General features: G+C 29.9%; 1 pseudogene; it reads left to right on the top strand.

Annotated features, from left to right (window-relative positions):
* LOC137659162 (lachesin-like) overlaps positions 1-20,778 on the top strand; it is a 103,051-nt pseudogene that overhangs the window by 51,839 nt on the left and 30,434 nt on the right.

Genomic DNA, 20,778 nt, shown 5'->3' with positions numbered 1-20,778 from the left:
ATATATATATATATATATATATATATGTGTGTGTGTGTGTGTGTGTGTGTGTGTGTGTGTGTGTGTGTGTGTGTATGTGTGTGTTTGTATAAAAGTGCTAGAAGGAAATCAGGAGCTCTTTTGTGCTTTGCTAGAATTAAAGAATGTTTATGATGGAATCACACGAGAAATTATGTTCTGGTGCTTGGGGAAGAGGAACTTCGAAGAGAAGTTGATTAGAAGGGTTGAGATGGAGTACACAAAAAGGAGGACAAAAGTAATAACATGGGTTGGGGAACCAGAAGCCTTTGAAGTTAGTGCTGGCTTACACCAAGTGCCAGCCTTAAACCCATTTTCAATTGTGCTGGTGTTGGATGTGTTAAGTGCAGAGAATGGAAATGAAGAGTTGCAGGATTTGCTATGTGCAAACAATTTGGCGATTATCACTGAAAATGAGGAGGACTTTCAGACAAGGGTTTTAGAGTAAAAATAGCCTTGAGAGAGAGAGAGAGAGAGAGAGAGAGAGAGAGAGAGAGAGAGAGAGAGAGTGTGTGTGTGTGTGTGTGTGTAAATCTTAGGTAATGGTTAGCAGTAAAGAAGTTAGGAACACGAAATACATATGTGAAACTAGTGGCTTGGGTAAAATAATTGGAAAAATTTAGATACTTGAAAACTATTATATATCCTCATCATTATTATTATCGGCCATAGCAAGTCCACTGCAGGATAAATGTCTCAAGTATATCCTTCCACTCACGTCTATTATCTATTATCTCTCGTTTTCATAATATGTCCGGTCAGTGTCCATTTCTTTTTATTACATGCTGTTAGAATATTTTTTACTTTAGTTTGCTCACATATCCACTATTGCTTTTTTCTGTTTATTTAGTGTTATTCACATCATTTTTATTTCCATAGCATTTTGAGTTGCAACTATCTTATGTTCAAAGGTTTTAGTAAGTCTCAAAGTTTCAGATGCATAAGTTATCACTGGTAAGATCATATGAATAAATATTCTTTTAAGACCAAGTGGCATTTTAATTTTCGTAATCTCTTTTTGTTTACTAGAAGTTCTCCATCTCTTGCTTATCCTTCTTTTAATTTCGGTCTTTTGTCGTGGGGAAACATTTACTGTCAGTTCTAAGTACTGATATTCATTAAGGATGTCTGAGGGTTAGTCTATAACTTTATCTGTTGTCTCTGGAAATATTTTCTCATCTCTTTCATTTCTTACTATAACTCACTAAATATAATAATAATGATAATGATTATTATTATTATTATTATTATTATTATTATTATTATTATTATTATTATTATTATTATTATTATTATTATTATTATTATTATTATTATTATTATTATTATTATTATTAGCTAAGCTGGTGCCCTAGATGAAAAATCAGGATTCTATAATCCCAATGGCTCCAATAGGGAAAAATAGTCAGGTAAGAAAAGGAGATGAAAAATGAATAAACTACGACATAGGTAATAAACAATTAATATACGATGTTAAAATATAGAAAATAATATCAAAATAGATCTTTCATATAAAAACTTTAAAGAGAGACTTATGCCAGCCTCTTCAACATAAAAACATTTGCTGCAAGCTTGAACTTTAGAAATTACACCGGTTTAACTGGCCGAATAGGAAGATCACTTCACATTTTGGTCATGGCTGGAATAAAAACTTCAGAATACTGTGTAACATTGAGCCTTCTGATAGAGAAGGGACGATTATTAGAATTAACTCCATACACAATATTAAAAGTAGGATGGCACTGCTTGCGAAGCTCTGAATATAAAGGATGATTAGAGTTGTGAAAAATCTTATGTAACATGCATCATGGACTAACTGATCGATGGTGCCAGAGGTTAAATATCCAGATCAAGAATAAAATCATTAATGGACTGTTAGTTCTTGTCCAACAAATTAAGAGGAGATACAGCAGCCGAAGACCTGTCAGGAGAGCAATAGTGGAAACAAGGCAAAATGAAAGAATTATTACACTTCATCAGGGTAGATTGATTACTGAAAATCTTAAAAGACTTTCTCAATAAGCCAATATCAATGCTGAGATCTGGATATCAAGGAGCCATTGTCCTTAACCTACTGATAATATTATACTTTGAGTTTTGTTAGTGCTTAACTCTATTCCCCCTAATTTGCAGTTTGAATTAATGTTAACTAGTTCTCTATTACGGGATTCACCATCCCCAGATCTACATTCAGAAGACAGAATTAAAACAAAGAAAGAAGCATCCTCTGCATATGCAACAATCTTAATTTTAGACCACATTTGTATATAATATGGAAAACAATGGCCCAAGAACAGTACCCTAAGAAACACTAGATATCACATTCTTTTCATCCCTATGGCTCCCATCAACAACATCTCTTTGTAATCTTTCACTAAAACAAATCAATAATGATAGTAAGAAAAGACCCTCTTACTCCCACTGTTTGAGTGTGAAAACAAGGGGCTTGTAGTTAACACATTCAAAGGGAGAAATGAAATCAAGAACAGTCATTTAAGCTTCCTGACCACACGCAAGGAATCTTTTTACAGCATTGGAGATTGTAGAAAGGACATCAGAGGCTCCTATTTAGACCTTTTGTCAAAAGATGTTCAAAAACTTTAGCTAATATGGTATCTACAGAATTTTTGCAGTAATCCGCTGGACTTGTGCTGCCACAAACATATGTACATAATGGAGTAAAATTACCAATTCCCTAACAAGAACTTTCAAAAAATACCAGGTAATTCATGAGCTAAGAAATCAGCTCTCTTTATAGAAAACAAAGAAAAAATACCATGTGGCTCTACACCTCAATGGGGATCATGGTCTATCAAGAGAGCTTTAATTTAATCGGACTGAAAAGCTCAAATACCTAGTTCAGCCTCAGGAAAACAATAATGAGGAAGCTTGAGTTTCACATTACTCGGCCTACTGACAAACACATCCACCAAAAGATAACCTCTGCAAATCATAATTTGTTTAAGTACTCCCCATTAATGTTAATTCCTACATTTTCCCAATCCAAATTCTTACAAACTCCTTTTCGGATTTCTGTACTTCTTGAATATATATTTTCAAGTATTCTATTATAGGATTCATCTATTCCTAGCCTTTGAAGTGCTTTCGTTACTGCTAAATTTTTGACAGAATTAAAAGCTTTCTAATAGTCTATAAATGCCATATATATTGGTTTATCATACTCAGTTGATTTTACCATTAGCTTGTTAATTACATGGATATTTTTAGTTGTTGAAACCCTGCCTATTCCCTTGGTTGATTAAAGTCTAGCTGTTTTTCTATTCCGCCGAATATAATCTTTGTAAATATTTTTTTTATATTACTCGGAGTAAATTTATATCCGATCGTTTGTTTCTCCCTTTTTATGAAATAGTTTATTGATAAAGTTTTCCAAGTTTTAGGTACAGAGCATTCTTGCTGACACTTTTTGTCAAGTTCAGAGTTTACTACTATGAGATCTACTGTATATATTATTAAGTCATCTTCTCCTGCTGCTTTGCTTCTTTTCATGCCTTTTAATGCTTTCTTTACTTTTCCCACTGTTACTTTCGGTAAAAGCCCAATAGTTTCATCATTTATATTAGCAAAGTTATTTCTTATATCCTATAATACTATTGTATAGCATTAAATAGAAATCCTCTTCATTTTTTATCAATCCATTTATTTTGTTGATATTTCCATCTCCACATTTAAAGCTAATATCAGTTTGTAAGCTGTTCCAAGTTTTCTTTCCTTTAACTTGATGTTTTTTCCTCTCTAGTAATTCCTGAATTTCGGTCTCATTACGTTTACGAATGTTTGAATTTGTTAGTTTGTTTATTTTTTTTGGATACTTTTGTTAATTCTATTAAATCTCACCTTAATTTCAAAATCATTTCCAATCTTGTATTCAACAGGTATTTGGATTTTTTTTCTGATAGTTTTTCTTGATCTTGTTTAGAAATTTTTCCACATATCTCTCGTTTTGATTCATATAGAACTTTTTTAAAATGATTATTAAATTTCTATTTACTCGCTTCCTTTACATCAAGTAGCTAAGAGTACTTATTTCGCATTGATAAACTAACTTTCTCTTATTACGGGAGTGTTTATATTTATTTTTAAATATTTTTTTTTTCATTTTTTCCCTAGACTCAAGTAAATTCTATTTTCTACTATTATATGGTCGCTTGACTTCAACTTCTCTAACACTGGTGCATTTTTAACTAAATTTACTATTTCACTGAGACTTTAATCTAATTAATTTTCCGAGTCTTCAGATGTATGTATGTATGTATATATATATATATTTATATATATATAGATATATATATATATATATATATATATATATATATATATATATATATATATATATATATATATACATATATATATATATATATATATATATATATATATATATATATATATATATATACTTTATATATGTGTATATATATATATATATATATATATATATATATATATATATATATATATATATATATATATATATACATATATAAATATATTTATATATATATATACATATATATATATATATATATATATATATATATATATATATATATATATATATATATATATATGTATATATGGATATACTTTATATATGTGTACATATATGCATATATATATATATATATATATATATATATATATATATATATATATATATATATATATATATATATATATATATATATATTCATCATCATCTCCTCTTAAGCTTATTAACGCTAAGGCCCTTGGTAGATTCACCAGTCATTTCTATCTTGAGCTTGCAAATCAAAGCTTCTCCACTCATTATCTCCTACCTCACGTTTCATAAGACTTAGCCACGTAGGCCTCGGTCTTCCAACTCTTTTAGAGCCTTATGGAATCCAGTTGAAACTCTTGTGAATTAATCTCTCTTGTGAAGGGCAAAGAGCATCCCCAAACCATCTCCATCTACCACTCACCATGATCTCAACCACATAGGGTACTTAAGTAATCTCTCTTATAGTTTCATTTTTAATTCTGTCCTGCCATAAATTTAACTCACAATATATTTTTGAGGTTTTTGTTCTCAAATCTACCAAATCTGTCGGATATTGTTTTATTGTCATACAGTAACATCAATCTTCTTCCACTGATGATTATGTAGATGATTGTTACATTGAATATCAGGTGATTTGATTTCCAACTTTTACTTACCCAAGCCATTGTGTTTTTTTTTTCTTTTTTTTTTTTCTCCAATCAATTCTAATTCTAAAGACCGTGTATTGGAGATCATAGATCCTAAATACTTTAATGATTATACTTCATTAATCCTTCTCCTTCCCATGATATTCCCTCTTCCATTGCTTACTCCGTTCTCTTCATCTGTCTTTCCTCCACTAATCTTGAGCCTAAGCTCGTGTGATAATTCTTGTATTCTGGTAAGCGAGCATTGCAAATCCTGTGGTGTTTTGCTAATGAGAACAATATAATCAGCATACTCTAGTTCTGCTAATTTCTAATTACCAATCCAGTCCAATCCTTCTCTACGATCGTCGACTGTTCTACATATTACAAAAACCTAATATATATTTACTGTATATAAAATCATTTATGTATAGAATTATATATTGTATATAACAGTACGCCTATATATACAGTATATATATATATATATATATATATATATATATATATATATATATATATATATATATATATATATGCATATATATATATATATACATATATATATACATATATATATATATATATATATGCATATATATATATATATATATATATATATATATATATATATATATATATATATATATATATATATATATATATACATATATATATATATATATATATATATATATATATATATATATATATATATATATATATATATATATATATATATATATATATGTAAGCATATATGTACACAAATGTATATATATACACACACTTATATATTTGTATGTATATATATCTATATATATATATATATATATATATATATATATATATATATATATATATATATATATATATATATATATATATATATATATATATATATATATATAGATAGATAGATAGGTATACATATATATTTACACAGTATATATACAAATATTTTATATATATATATATATATATATATATATATATATATATATATATATATATATATATATATATATATATATATATATAATCATAGACAATGTAAAAACAGTAATAGGAGAATAAACTGCATCCATATTTCCTTTGAAATCATTATCAAATACGAAACAGGAACTGAAACTGGATAGGATTTCTAGTTTTTTTATCAAGTAATATTAATTTACAATTAATATTATTTTAATTTGTGATTAATGTAACCTTGATTAGAGATCTGAAATTAGTCAAAAGATTCTATCTCTTTTATTGTTAATTCAATTTGAATTTAATTCATGACTCGTTGATAATTTTTGTTGTTTGTTCAAGATATAGATTTGTTTATATTTTCATTATTTACCAGTTACTATTTTTACTATTTTTTTACTGATTTAAATTCTTTTCAGTCTAATGATTAAATATATGATTTTTTTTATTGTCTTTATGGCAAAAGAAAAGTTATAATACCCCATGATAATTGCAAATGTTAAAAAAAAAATATATGCCTACGTTTATGTTGAATATTACAGAAGTAAATGCAAATATATATTTTACTGTAAAAGCAATAAAGATTTTTTTTTATATTAGAATCTATATAGAGAAGATATTTTTTTTATATTAGAATCTATATAGAGAAGATTTTTTTTTTATATTAGAATCTATATAGGGAAGATATTTTTTTTATATTAGAATCTATATAGAACAGTCAATGAAATAGTGTACAGCCTACAGACACTGTGAGTAGAACTTAAAAAGCATAAGTGGAGGGGGAGTTAATCTTTGGGATTCACATAAAAAAAAGGTAAAATGTAAAGACCTGTTGCAAACTAAAGCTGACCTCTCAGTGGTTATGCTGAATACTACTGAACCACCTCAGCATAAGAAAGGCTGATCAATACAGTATCTATACGTACAATTTTACAAAGGAAAAGTACTCCTCTTGATACAATATTTTTCATACTGCTACTTTCATTGATGGTTTTATACTTATCAAAACAGAATTTGTAGGAAAAAAATACCTTTTTTATTATGTAACTTCCGACGAGGAAAAAAGAATCATATAGCCTTTAATAAAAGGTGGAGGCTAATTGCTTCATTTCATTAACAATTGGCGTGCGGTAAAAAAAGTATCAATGTTTGGAGCACGTTTTTGCATATTTTATTTGATACTTTTGTTATTAAAGCTTGCGTATGTATTACTTAAGACATTTAATATTTTATTTGTTGTATTCACTAAAGACTGAGTAAGAAGTATATTCTTCTCCCGGAAGAAAAACTATATTTCTCTCCAGAGGAGAATATAGAATGTATATATATATATATATATATATATATATATATATATATATATATATATATATATATATATATATGTATATATATATATATATATATATATATATATATATATATATATATATACATATATATATATATATATATATATATATATATATATATATATATATATATATATATATATATATATATATTCTCAGCATCATAATCAGCCGTTATTAATCCAATGCAAAACAAAGGCCTCAGACATGTCCTACCACTTGAGTATGTTTAAGATCTTTCTATGCCATTCCACACTCACAAACGTTCTTAGTTTGGCTATACATCGTCTCCTCTTCCTTCCCCTGCTTCTTTTGTAATCTCCAAAGACCCTTTGTGTTATTCTTAATGTCCATCTATATATCCCCATTATATTTCCTGCCCATGTCCATTTCTTTTTCCTACCTGTTGTTAGATTATCATCTATTTTAGTTTGCTGTCGTATCCGTGTTGCTCTTTTTCTGTCTCCTAGTGTTATTCCCATCAGTAGTCTTTTCATAACTCTTTGAGTTGTAACCAACTTATATACTAAGGCTTCAGTAAAGCTTTATGTTTCTAAAGCATAAGTCAAAACATGTAAGGCCATCTCATTGAATACTTTTCTTTTTAGAGAAAAAGGGCATTTTACGTTTCCTAATCTCATTTTGTTTATCAAATGCTCTCCATCCTATGCATATCTTACTTTTAATTTCAATCTCGTGTCCTCGGGAAACACTTGCTGTCTATTATAAGAATGTATATTCATTAACAAACTGTAGAGATTTATCTAAAACTCTTATTTGTTGTCTCTACATTTTCATTGGACATTGTCTTAGTTTTACTCATATTTATTTTCAGTCCTATATTTCTGGTTTCTTGTATAAAAATTTGTGATTCCTTCAATGGTATGTATATATGTATATACTTACAGTATATATTTATATATATATATATATATATATATATATATATATATATATATACATATATATATATATATATATATATATATATATATATATATATATATATATATACTTACAGTATATATATATATATATATATATATATATATATATATATATATATATATATATATATATGTGTGTGTGTGTGTGTGTGTGTGTAAATATATGTATGTATATATAAATATATATATACACACGCACACACATATATGTGTGTATATATATACACATACTATATATATATATATATATATATATATATATATATATATATATATATATATATATATATATATATATATATATATATATATGTGTGTGTGTGTGTGTGTGCGTGTGTATATATATATATTCATTAATATACATATATATATATATATATATATATATATATATATATATATATATATATATATATATATATATACATGTATATGTATATATATATATATATATATATATATATATATATATATATATATATATATATATATATATATATTATACTGTATGTATATACATATATACAGTATATATACATATATATATATATATATATATATATATATATATATATATATATATATATATATATATATATATATATATATATATATATGTGTGTGTGTGTGTGTGTGTGTGTGTGTGTGTGTGTGTGTGTGTTACTATCTATCGCTGGCACTCGTGATTTTAATTTATGTAAATATCTACCAAAAGGGCATTTAATATAGAATTTTACTTTTGCGAATGGATATCCACTGGAAATTCTTTCATGATAAATGCATCTAGCTGGTAAGGACTCGAACCTAAGCCTTTGAGTTGAAACAATGCTAGCAGTGTCTCTATCTTTCTTGATGGCTCGGCTGGTAAGAGTCATTACTGGCATTATTTCAACCCAGAAGCAAATGTTTCTCTTTTTTGCCCAGTCAGAAATACTCATCATAAATGAGTTCAACAATAAATGACATTGTGGTTGATATTAACGTACACACACATACTAACACACACACTTATATATATATATATATATATATATATATATATATATATATATATATATATATATATATACAGTATATATATATATATATATATATATATATATATATATATATATATATATATATTTATATATATAATTGTGTGTGTATATATATCTGTATATATAAATATTTGTATATATATACAAATATATATGTATGTATGTATATACCTACATATCTATATATGCTTAAATATATATATATATATATATATATATATATATATATATATATATATATATATATATATATATATATACATATATATATATATATATATATATATATATATATATATATATATATATATATATATATATATACACACATTCAGCAAATGTGTATACATATATGTATGTGTGTCTACATGTTTGTGTTAATGTGTAACGGAAGGCGTTTTATCTTCTATAAAGCTCCAGAAGGAAGGTAATTGAAAGCAGAAACTTAAAAAGTTTTCACCACACATATTACGCTTAACCTAGCTTTTGGGAAGCCATCTTTCCTATTATCAAGGCCAACCTATGATCATTAACAGGAATGCGTCGACACTAATTTGTAAAATCTTGAAAACGAAATTTTTTCGATTAGAGTAATATTAAATACATTAAAATAACGATGATATTTATATCACCAAGGCAAGAATTTCTGATATTGTAATAAAAGCAAATACATATAAAAATAATCCGGAATAAGGTAAAATAATTAATAAAACATACCATAAAAATAACCTAAAATATAATAGAATAATTTACTTGATACAATAAAAACGCAAATGAAAAAATCAACAAAAGGAAGCAAATTACCGAATAAGGTCAATAACTAGAAAGAAAGAAAAGGTTTGGGAGGATTCAACGTCAGATCGTTTACACAGTATTAAGATTAGCGCAAAGATTATATGTAAAGGAATATAGGTAGTTTATTAAAGGATAGTTCTTTAATAAAAAGTGGCTTGAGGGAAGGTAAGGAATAGCTAGTAGGTGCTTGCACTAAAATTTTAAGATTAGAATAATTAATATTTGGCTTGCATGCATAAGGGGGATTAAGGATAGAGGAAAATTTATTTTTATTAAATTTATATCTTGTTTGATGATTGACATCAAGCATCGGTTTAAGCAACTGACAAAAGTTCCCCGATCAGCAGATGGAAGAGTATGAGTTACGCTTTTTGTCTTTGCCGTGATCAGTATCAGGTATTCTTCTCTCACTGTTATCCTGGACTTTCATGTGTCCTCGTTTACGTTGCTGGGTCTGCCCCTGGGACAGCAATATTATATTTTTTGTTGTTGCTATGAATCACTGGAGCATCCGGCCAGACTCGATACCCTGGCTAGGCAAGAGGTCAGTCGGGATTTATCTCTTAATATGGCAACAAACCTTGAACAGGTGCCATGGTGGCAGACAATCTTGATTTAAAGTGGTCCTTTATGGACGTCCACATTTACATATGTAAGAGGAATTCCATGATAATGGAGGGCTCTCCACAAAATTTGCCGGTGCACACTATCAAAGGCTTTTTCTTAGTCCACAAATGCCATCGAAAGGGGATTTCTATATTCTACTCATCGCTGTAAATGTCTCAAAATGGAAATTTGGTCAGTCCAACTTCTACGTTTTCGAAATCCTGCTTGTTCATCCCTCAGCTTTTCATTAATCTTTCTCTCCAGTCTCCTTAGAATAAGCATACTTTATATCTTCATAACAACTGACGCTAGTGTTATGCCTCTGTAATTATTGCAATCAGTCAGATCTCCTTTTTTTCTATTTTCACAGACACTCCTAACTCTAATTCATCAGGTTTTGCCTCTTCATACCACATTCTACAAAATAATCTAGTAAGTAATCTGAGAGTCACTTAATTTTCGGCCAGTATCATCTCAGCAGTTATTCCATCGTATCCTGGGGTTTTCCATTTCTTTAGTTTTTGAGGATAGCTTCGACTTCAAACATACCGAATTCATTCATGGGCACATTAATGTCTTCATCAGCTTCAGGTATATCAATCAAATTATTCCCTTCATATGTTCTTTTCATAGCCTCACTAGTGTTTCATCCAACGTTGTATTTCTTCATCTTCTGATGCTATAACAGAGCCATCTCTTTTTGATGAGTATATGCTTCTTCATCTTTGCCCCCATAGAGATTTCATTAATAATTCACTGAACAATTATTACACTATAGCCACTTAATGAATTCACAGCTCTGTCAGTCTCATCTGTTTTACCGTCTAAATAATCTCTCCAGGCATTCCTGACTTTTCTTTTAACCTCACTGTCAATCCTGGAAAACTTAGCATGCTTTACCTTGTAATTTTCATCACTTCCTCAAAAACATTCAACAATTTTTGTCTTTGTTTCCTTTTTGTAGTATCCCACGTATCATTTGATATCCATGGCTTTCTCCATGTAACTGCTTTCCCAAGACTTCACCATCACCTGACTGATATATGTTCTTAATATCGCATAATTCTTCATTAATTGTCTGTTCTTCGTCTCTTAAGTCTCTAGGGCTGCAACTCGATTCCTACATATATATATATATATATATATATATATATATATATATATATATATATATATATATATATATATATATATATATATATATATATATATATATATATACATACATATATATATATATATATATATATATATATATATATATATATATATATATATATATATATATATATATATATATATATATATATATATATATATAGGGAAGGATTCGAATCTCTGCCCAGCCAGAAGCTATTACCATAAATGAATTCCAGTGGATATATATTCCCAAGGTAGAATTCAGTATCAAATGCCATTGTGGTTGATATTTTCACACACACACACACACACACATATATATATACATATATGTATATATATATATATATATATATATATATATATATATATATATATATATATATATATATATATTTATATATTGCATAGACAATGTGGCGTTCAAAAATCGCCCTCCAGATAGTTTTTTGAATACCAGGAAAAATGCATTCACGTTTCTCCATTTTTTATTTGGTATCGACACGTGTTTTGAATCACTTTGTGACCCCTCTTCTGGACTACATTGAGTTATGGAATTCCACTTTATTATAAAGGCTACGATGGTGAAAATTTTTTATACAAAATATTTGGAAACTTTAGATTCTTTGAAATATATATATATATATATATATATATATATATATATATATATATATATATATATATATATATATATATATATATATATATATATATATATATATATATATATATATATATATGTTAATTAAGGATCAATTTATATTTTTAAGTACATAATTGATTTTTTACAAGGCTTTACAGAATTTCATAACGCTTACGATTCCATTGACGTCATTTATTCAGGAACGTCATCTCTTGGTCAAAACAGACTAATTCATGAAGCTTATACTCTCCCTGAGAAATTATGTTTGTATCTGCATTGATTTCGGAAACGACTCCACAATTCTGACCATCCTATGCATTCAGATCTTCCTGATTAGTACGATCGTGTTCCTAATACTAGGTATGCTGATAATTCTAATAGTCATATATTTTCCATCATTAGGCTCAATACTATAAAGTATTCTAGAAGTTTAATTTCTATTACTATTCTCTTACACTAGATATACTCAGCAAACAATTAATCTTGTGATTTAAAAGCGTTTAGTTTCTTTTTGCGTTTCAAATTTACAACTGATTTCTATAGAGTTGCCTCGACAATAACATACTAAATTCCCAAATTTATTTCCGCAATCAGGATTATTGTCTTTTCTCAAAGTTCTGCACGCTACATTTCTTGCTTCTAATTTTCTATTAATATCCTCCCTCTCTTCTCATCCTCCATCTACTACCTTGACAGGTAGTAGGTTGGCCAGCGCACCAGCAAACCGTTGGGATACTACCGCTAGAGAGTTATTGGGTCCTTTGACTGGCCAGACGGTACTACATTGAATCCTTCTCTCTGTTGGCCAACCTACTACCTGTTAAGGATAGAAGAGAGACTTTAGCTGCAATAACATCGAATAGTCTGGACTATTTTTTACATATTCCCCTCTATCCTCACACACCTGACAACACTGAGATTACCAAACAATTCTTCTCTCAAGGGGTTTACTACTGCACTGTAATTGTTCAGTGGCTACTTTCCTCTTATTATTATTATTATTATTATTATTATTATTATTATTATTATTATTATTATTATTATTATTACTTACTAAGCTACAACCCTAGTTGGAAAAGCAAGATGCTATAAGCCCAGGGGCCCCAACAGGGAAAATAGCCTAGTGAGGAAAGGAAACAAGGAAAAATAAAATATTGTAAGAATGTAACATTTTAATAAATATTTCCTATATAAACTATGAAAACTTTACCAAAACAAGAGGAAGAGAAATGAGGTAGAATAGTGCGCCCAGGTGTACCCTCAAGCAAGAGAACTCTAACCCAAGACAGTGGAAGACCATGGTACAGAGGCTATGGCACTACCCAAGACTGGAGAACTATGGTTTGATTTTGGAGTGTCCTCCTAGAAGAGCTGCTTATCATAGCTAAAGAGTCCCTTCTACCCTTACCAATAGGAAAAGTAGCCACTGAACAATTACAGTGCAATAGTTAACCCCTTGGGTGAAGAAGAATTGTTTGGTAATCTCAAGTGTTGTCAGGTGTATGAGGACAGAGGGGAATCTGTAAAGAATAGACAAGACTATCCGGTGTAGGCGTAGGCAAAGGAAAAGTGAACCGTAACTAGAAAGAAGAATCCAATGTAGTACTGTCTGGCCAGTCAAAGAACCCAATAACTCTCTAACGGTAGTATCTCAAATGGTGACTAGTGCCCTGGCCAATTTACTTCCTGTTAAGGATAGAAGAGAGACTTTAGCTACAATAAGTAGCTCTTCTAGGAGAAGGACACTCCAAAATCTAACCACATTCCTCTAGTCTTGGGTAGTGCCATAGTCTCTGTACTATGGCCTTCCACTGTCTTAGGTTATAATTCTCTTGCTTGAGGGTATAATCGGGCACACTGTTCTGTCTTGTTTCTCTTCTTGTTGTTTTGTTGAAGATTTTATAGTTTAAATATGATATATTTATCCCAATGTTGTTACTGTTCTTAAAATATTTAGTTTTTATTGTTAATTACGTTTCTTATTTCCTTGTTTCCTATCCATACTGGCCTATTTTCCCTGTTGGAGCCCCTGGGCTTGTAGTATCCTGCTTTTCTAACTTGGGTTGTAGCTTAGCAAGTAATAATAATAATAATAATAATAATAACAATAATAATAATAATAATAATCTATTATATTTAATATCAAATATTGATATAAACTGATAACTTTCGTGTTACGCTAACCTAATTACCATTCATTTACTTTGTTTATTGTCTTATTTTTACTGTACCTTCACAACATCGCTTCTGCTCTCCTTTACATCAAAATGTCAAATTTTATCAAAATTGCATTCTCTGACATAGTATTGCTGGGGTGTAGACATAGTACAGTATTATTGGTGTGCAGCAAATGTAAAAAATATTGCTGGATTTGGAAAGCCTCTGTGGAAATTAAAACATTCATGCGAAATTCTCAATTATTTTTCGTTTCTAATTACTATTCCCAAACAGTTCTGATATTATCACCCATCCACAATCCATCAACGATTCATTGTCTTATGCTATATCTTTGCATCTGCATATACTGTTATTTTTTATGACTTTCTTCGTCTTCTTTCCCACAGTCATACGTACATTAAGCGGTCAGTTGCCGGATGCACCCTCTTAAAACCCTTCTATAAAAGGCACCCTCTCCATAAAAACCTCTTCTCTCCATATCATCCTTCACCGTATCTCACCATCTAATTCTCGGCCTTCTTCTCGATCTTTTCTCCTAAACAGGTTCCCCCCAAGCCTCCTCACTCCCTCCCCACCATCCATTCTCAACATGTGTCCCCACCATCTAAGTCGTGACACTCTTATCCCACTGTAATTTGTACAACCCCAGTCATTCTTCTAATTTTATCCTTTTCCAATATTTCAATCAGTAATTTTCCTATAATCCACCTTAACATTCTCATCTCTGTTCTCTCGAGCTTTGCTTCCGCTTTTTGTCTTAAAGACAACGTTTCCGATACATACGTTGACACTGCTCTTATTACTGTGCTAAAGATTTTGTCTTTCAGCTTGATTGACATTTTTTTTTTTTTACCACAAACCACTCATGCTTCTTCCCTCATTATATCCAGGGTGCTTTTATCCTATTCTCAACTTCAGCCTCACATCCTTCCTTCTGACTTATAGTAGAACCCAAGCATCTACATTGTTCCATCTGTTTTATAATCCTCTACTTTCATCTAGGCTATCCTGTACCTACCTTTATTACTGCTAACCATACTTTTAATCTTATCTACATTTACCTTCAAGCCACCCCCTCTCCAGTCTCTTGCCACTATACTATCCTTCTCTGTAAGTCTTCCTTATTTGCAGAAATAATCACCAAATTATCTGCATATAGCAACTCCCACAACTCTTCATTTCTGATTCCTTCACTTAACACATCCAAGACCAGCACCAATGAAAATGGGGTAATGCTGGCCCCAGGTGTAATACATCTCTAACTTCAAAGATTTTTGTTTCCCCAAAAGCTGTTATTACTTTTGTTATTGTTTCTTTTGTACATCATTTCTTCCATTCTGACCAACTTCTTTGGGACTTCCCTCTTCCACAAGCAACAAAATATCACTTCCCTTGGTGTTCTATCTTATTCCTTCTACAGATCTACAAAAGTAGACAAGACCTTCTGGTTTCCGTCTAGTCCCTTTTCATGTAGCTGCCTTACTATAAAGATAGCATACACAGTACCTCTCCCCATCCTGAATCCATACAGTACTGCTGTTTACCACTTTTTACAATCTCTCACATTCTTTCAATAACTTTCACACTCTGCTCTGTTAGTTTAATTTCCCTTCTGTCACCACAATCTGCTTAGATATAGATACGATTAGACTCTCCTTCCAGTTTTTAGGCATTATTTTCTATTATCATATTGCCCTTATTAAACCCAGCATTTATTCTTCCCTCTCTGTAGATAGTACCATAACTATTTCAATTCGAAACTGATTGACCTGGTTCTTTAACATTCATCATTTTACTCCCTGCCAGTTTCACTATTGTATCACGTATATCCATCACTTCCCCCTCCATCCATTTTGCTTCTCATAGCTCCTCTCTTATTTTCAGTATTAGACAGTTGTTTTAAATATTCTCTCCATCTCCTCTATATATCTTCATCGTAATGCAATATATTTCCGTCTGTATCCCTGATGACTGCCATTTTCCCAAAATCCCGTCTCTGCATTTTCTTCAAGTTGGAAATTTATCATCTTCCAAATTCACACTATACTTATCTCTTATATGGTAGTCTTCCTTTATAAATTTTTTAAAATACTTCCAATAACTGATTGGGTATACCATAAAACCATAAAATATCTCCAACTATGCCAAAACTGTCCAAACCTTAGTGCAGCATTTAAAGGGCAATTCGGCAAATCTTGATTTCCTTTGCAATAGTGAGCGTTTATTTCTCATACGTAGGCTATGTCCTTATTGGTCACTTTCATATGCACTGAAGATTACATCACCCCTTCAAGTCTTCTTATCATTCAACTCTTATTTCCACCCTCTATTAGCAAGTTTTAGAAACATCAATTTCTTTGACCCTGGGATACAATAATTTCAGATAGCTTCTCTCCATATTTACCTATATGCGAAGATCCAATAATATCTTTTTATATTTTTACAATTTCAGTGGCATATGAGTATATTTCTTGCTTATCCTACGATTTTATTTCCACTTTGGGTATATCTACATTCGTGTTTTAGTCTTATTTGAGGGTCATCATTAATTTTACTATACGTTTTTTCCATCATAATTTTCATGGCACTCCATAGCCTTAGTTATATCAACAGACATGTTTTTTGTATCATCTCTCCAACTTATATCAATCCTAACTCTTTTAAAAGAATACATGGGTTAATGATATATATATATATATATATATATATATATATATATATATATATATATATATATATATATATATATATATATATATATATATATATACACGCACACATACATACATACATAACCCCCCCCCCCACACACACACACACATATATATATATATATATATATATATATATATATATATATATATATATATATATATATGGAGTAAAAGCCACAAGGAATACAATTAAAATATGAAGGTATCAAGCACATTCGTAGGTACAATTGTGAATAAAGCTGAAGGTACCTAAAAAGTAAATAAAATATCTCAAAGATTATTTTTAATGTCAAAAAATAAGGAAAAATAGTCTTATTAATGATATCCACAAGTTTGTATATACCGTGATTCACGGTAATAAACTCAAGCGCACACTCGCACACATTATTATTATTATTATTATTATTATTATTATTATTATTATTATTATTATTATTATTATTATTATTATTAGCTAAGCTATAACCCTAATTGGAAAAGTAGGTTGCTATAAGCTCAAGGGCTCCAACTGGGAAAAATAGCCCAGTGAGGAAAGTAAATGAGGAAATAAATAAACCATATGAGAAGTAATGAACAATTAATATTAAATATTTTAAGATCAGTAACATCATTAAAACAAATCTTTCATAAATAAACTATAAAGAGAGATTTATTTCAGCCTATTCAACATAAAAACATTTCTGTAAGTGTGAACTTTTGAAGTTCTACCGATTCAACTGCCTGATTAGGAAGATCATTCCACAACTTGGTTACGGCTGGAATAAAACTTCTAGAATACTGTGTAGTACTGAGCCTCACGATGACGGCAGGACTATTGGAATTAACTGCATGCACATTATTACGAACAAGATAGTACTGTCCGGGAAGATCTGAATGTAAATGATGGTCAGAAAAATGAAAAATCTAATGCAACATACATAACGAACTAATAGAGAGAGAGAGAGAGAGAGAGAGAGAGAGAGAGAGAGAGAGAGAGAGAGAGAGAGAGAGAGAGAGAGAGAGAGTTAAAAGGATTTAGGATTTCTCAAAGACCTTTTAGTCTGTCGGGGAGATTCCATTTGATCTTGGGTAAAGCGATTTAATTTAAACATTTGGAGTTGTAATGATCTTGTATAACTAATTCTTGAACTCGTATATCGTGTTACTATTTGCTACATCCGCTAGAAATCTGTTCCATGTATTTGCTATTTTGTATTTAAAGATATTACAACATTAAGCTGTGATTTATATTTTCAATTCCCTTTGTGAGAGAGAGAGAGAGAGAGAGAGAGAGAGAGAGAGAGAGAGAGAGAGAGAGAGATTCGTTTTTATTCATATCCTCATGTACTGTAGAGCCGCCTGTGTTGGACGATAAAGATGAAGTGATGTGGGTGATGGAAGGGAGGAAAGCCGTTCTTACCTGTTCTGCCCATGGGACTCCAACCCCTTCGTACAAGTGGTTCAGGGAAGACTACAACAGAATCCGGCTCAATTCTTCCACATACGGTAAGTTTTCTTTTTTTTTTCTTGCTTTTTCCAGGTTTTCTTTTATTACTTTTTCACATCGTTACTTTTTATCAGTGTCATTTCTCACCGATGGGTCTTTTGTGTAGTCTGACACAAAAGATATAAAAAATGCAGTGTCCTGCTGCCTCTAGAGCGTTTTAGAACTTTATGGGACTATCTGTCTCGAACATAAGATTATTCTAGCAACTTAGCCTATACCTGTCCATTCTATACGTTCATAGATTTTTATTTTTATCGTCATTCCTTTTCATTCATTCCTTCTCATTTATCCTTCAATATTATCATTACTATACATCATTTCCACTATATTTTTCTGCACATCACCGTTTTTATGTTTAACTGCCTTCTATTCTACTTTTGCGTGACTATCTTTTTTAAGTTTTTTACCTAGTAGTTAACCCCTGCAGGTGTCGTTACTCTACGATAAAAATTATGGTCAGGAAACTGTTCACAAACAAACACAAAGTTTTATGTTGAAAATTCTTTCATTGAACTTTCCCTTTTAACACATTACCTGTCTTTTTTTTTTTTTTTTTTTTTTTCTTTTTTTTTTTTGCAAAATCGTCTTTTTTTTATGCTCATCCATTTATTAGATAATTTTGTATCATATGTTTAACCGAGAATTTTATGATTAGGTGTCTTTGTTCTTTGTTCTTTTCTATTTTTTTTTTCTTGTGTGGGAAGTCATAATAAAAAGTATGGGGAGTGAATTAAGATCAATAAACCATCATCCCTAAGCTCTTGACCTTTTGGAAATAAATAGATATAAGAAAAAGTTGGAAGGACAGGAGGTTATTCTCCCAGAATAATCTTCTTTTTCTGGCCTTCGATAAAGTGATTCAAGGATTATGTTTTCCTTTCTAAATAAAGAACTAAAGTGAGCAGAGATATAAAAATCACAGATTTATCTTCAAAATCTTTAAATGTTTTCCAACTTGAAAATATTTCAGCCTTGCAGGAAATTAGGGCTGCTTAAACTTGAATTAATTCAGTCCAACCAGGTTTCATTGAACGCTCGTGTTTTAAATGGCTTGAGCAAGATTGGCGTTGAATAATGAGAAGCTTTTTTATTTAAATTAATGACTTCTTCATAAACCTCGCAAAAAATACATTCACTAAACACACCTTTTTTTCTATCTCTCTTAAGAGTCAGCCAAATGATTTACGAGGAAAAGCTATCTCCAGTTTTAGGTTTTTCGTATTTTTTTTATGAAGCATATATGCAAACAGGATGCAAGAAGCTTTTGATTATTGTAATAGGTCTTATTTGGTCGGGACATTACTGACTCCCAGCCCCAACCATGCCCTAACGAGCCCCGTCGGTCCAATCTGATTAATTTTTGGCCCCATAAGGGGGCACCCCTACTTTCACTTTTAAAAAGAAAAAAAAAACATCCAGGAGCCTGATGTAACTCAAACTTTTTTGGTGCATTTGTTAATGAAAAATGATAATTACCCAGGAATTTAGTATTCGTGTAAATAATTTTTTGCCATTTATTTTATAAAAGAAATAAAAGTTCCACATTAGGAGTGGGAAATACAAATCCAATCCCTCATACAGGGGAAAATTTAGAATTTTGAACATACGATCATCTTCATATATCATTTGCGTCACACACGATTGTTTTCATTCGTTTCTTTAAGCCTAACAGGTTGTGAACCATACACAATTTCTTTATGTTTTATAACCAAAAT

Source organism: Palaemon carinicauda, chromosome 19 (assembly GCF_036898095.1).
Source record: "Palaemon carinicauda isolate YSFRI2023 chromosome 19, ASM3689809v2, whole genome shotgun sequence".
NCBI lineage: Eukaryota > Metazoa > Arthropoda > Malacostraca > Decapoda > Palaemonidae > Palaemon > Palaemon carinicauda.
Note: the sequence above shows the minus strand (reverse complement) of the source record. Positions and strands in the feature narration are given on the sequence as shown.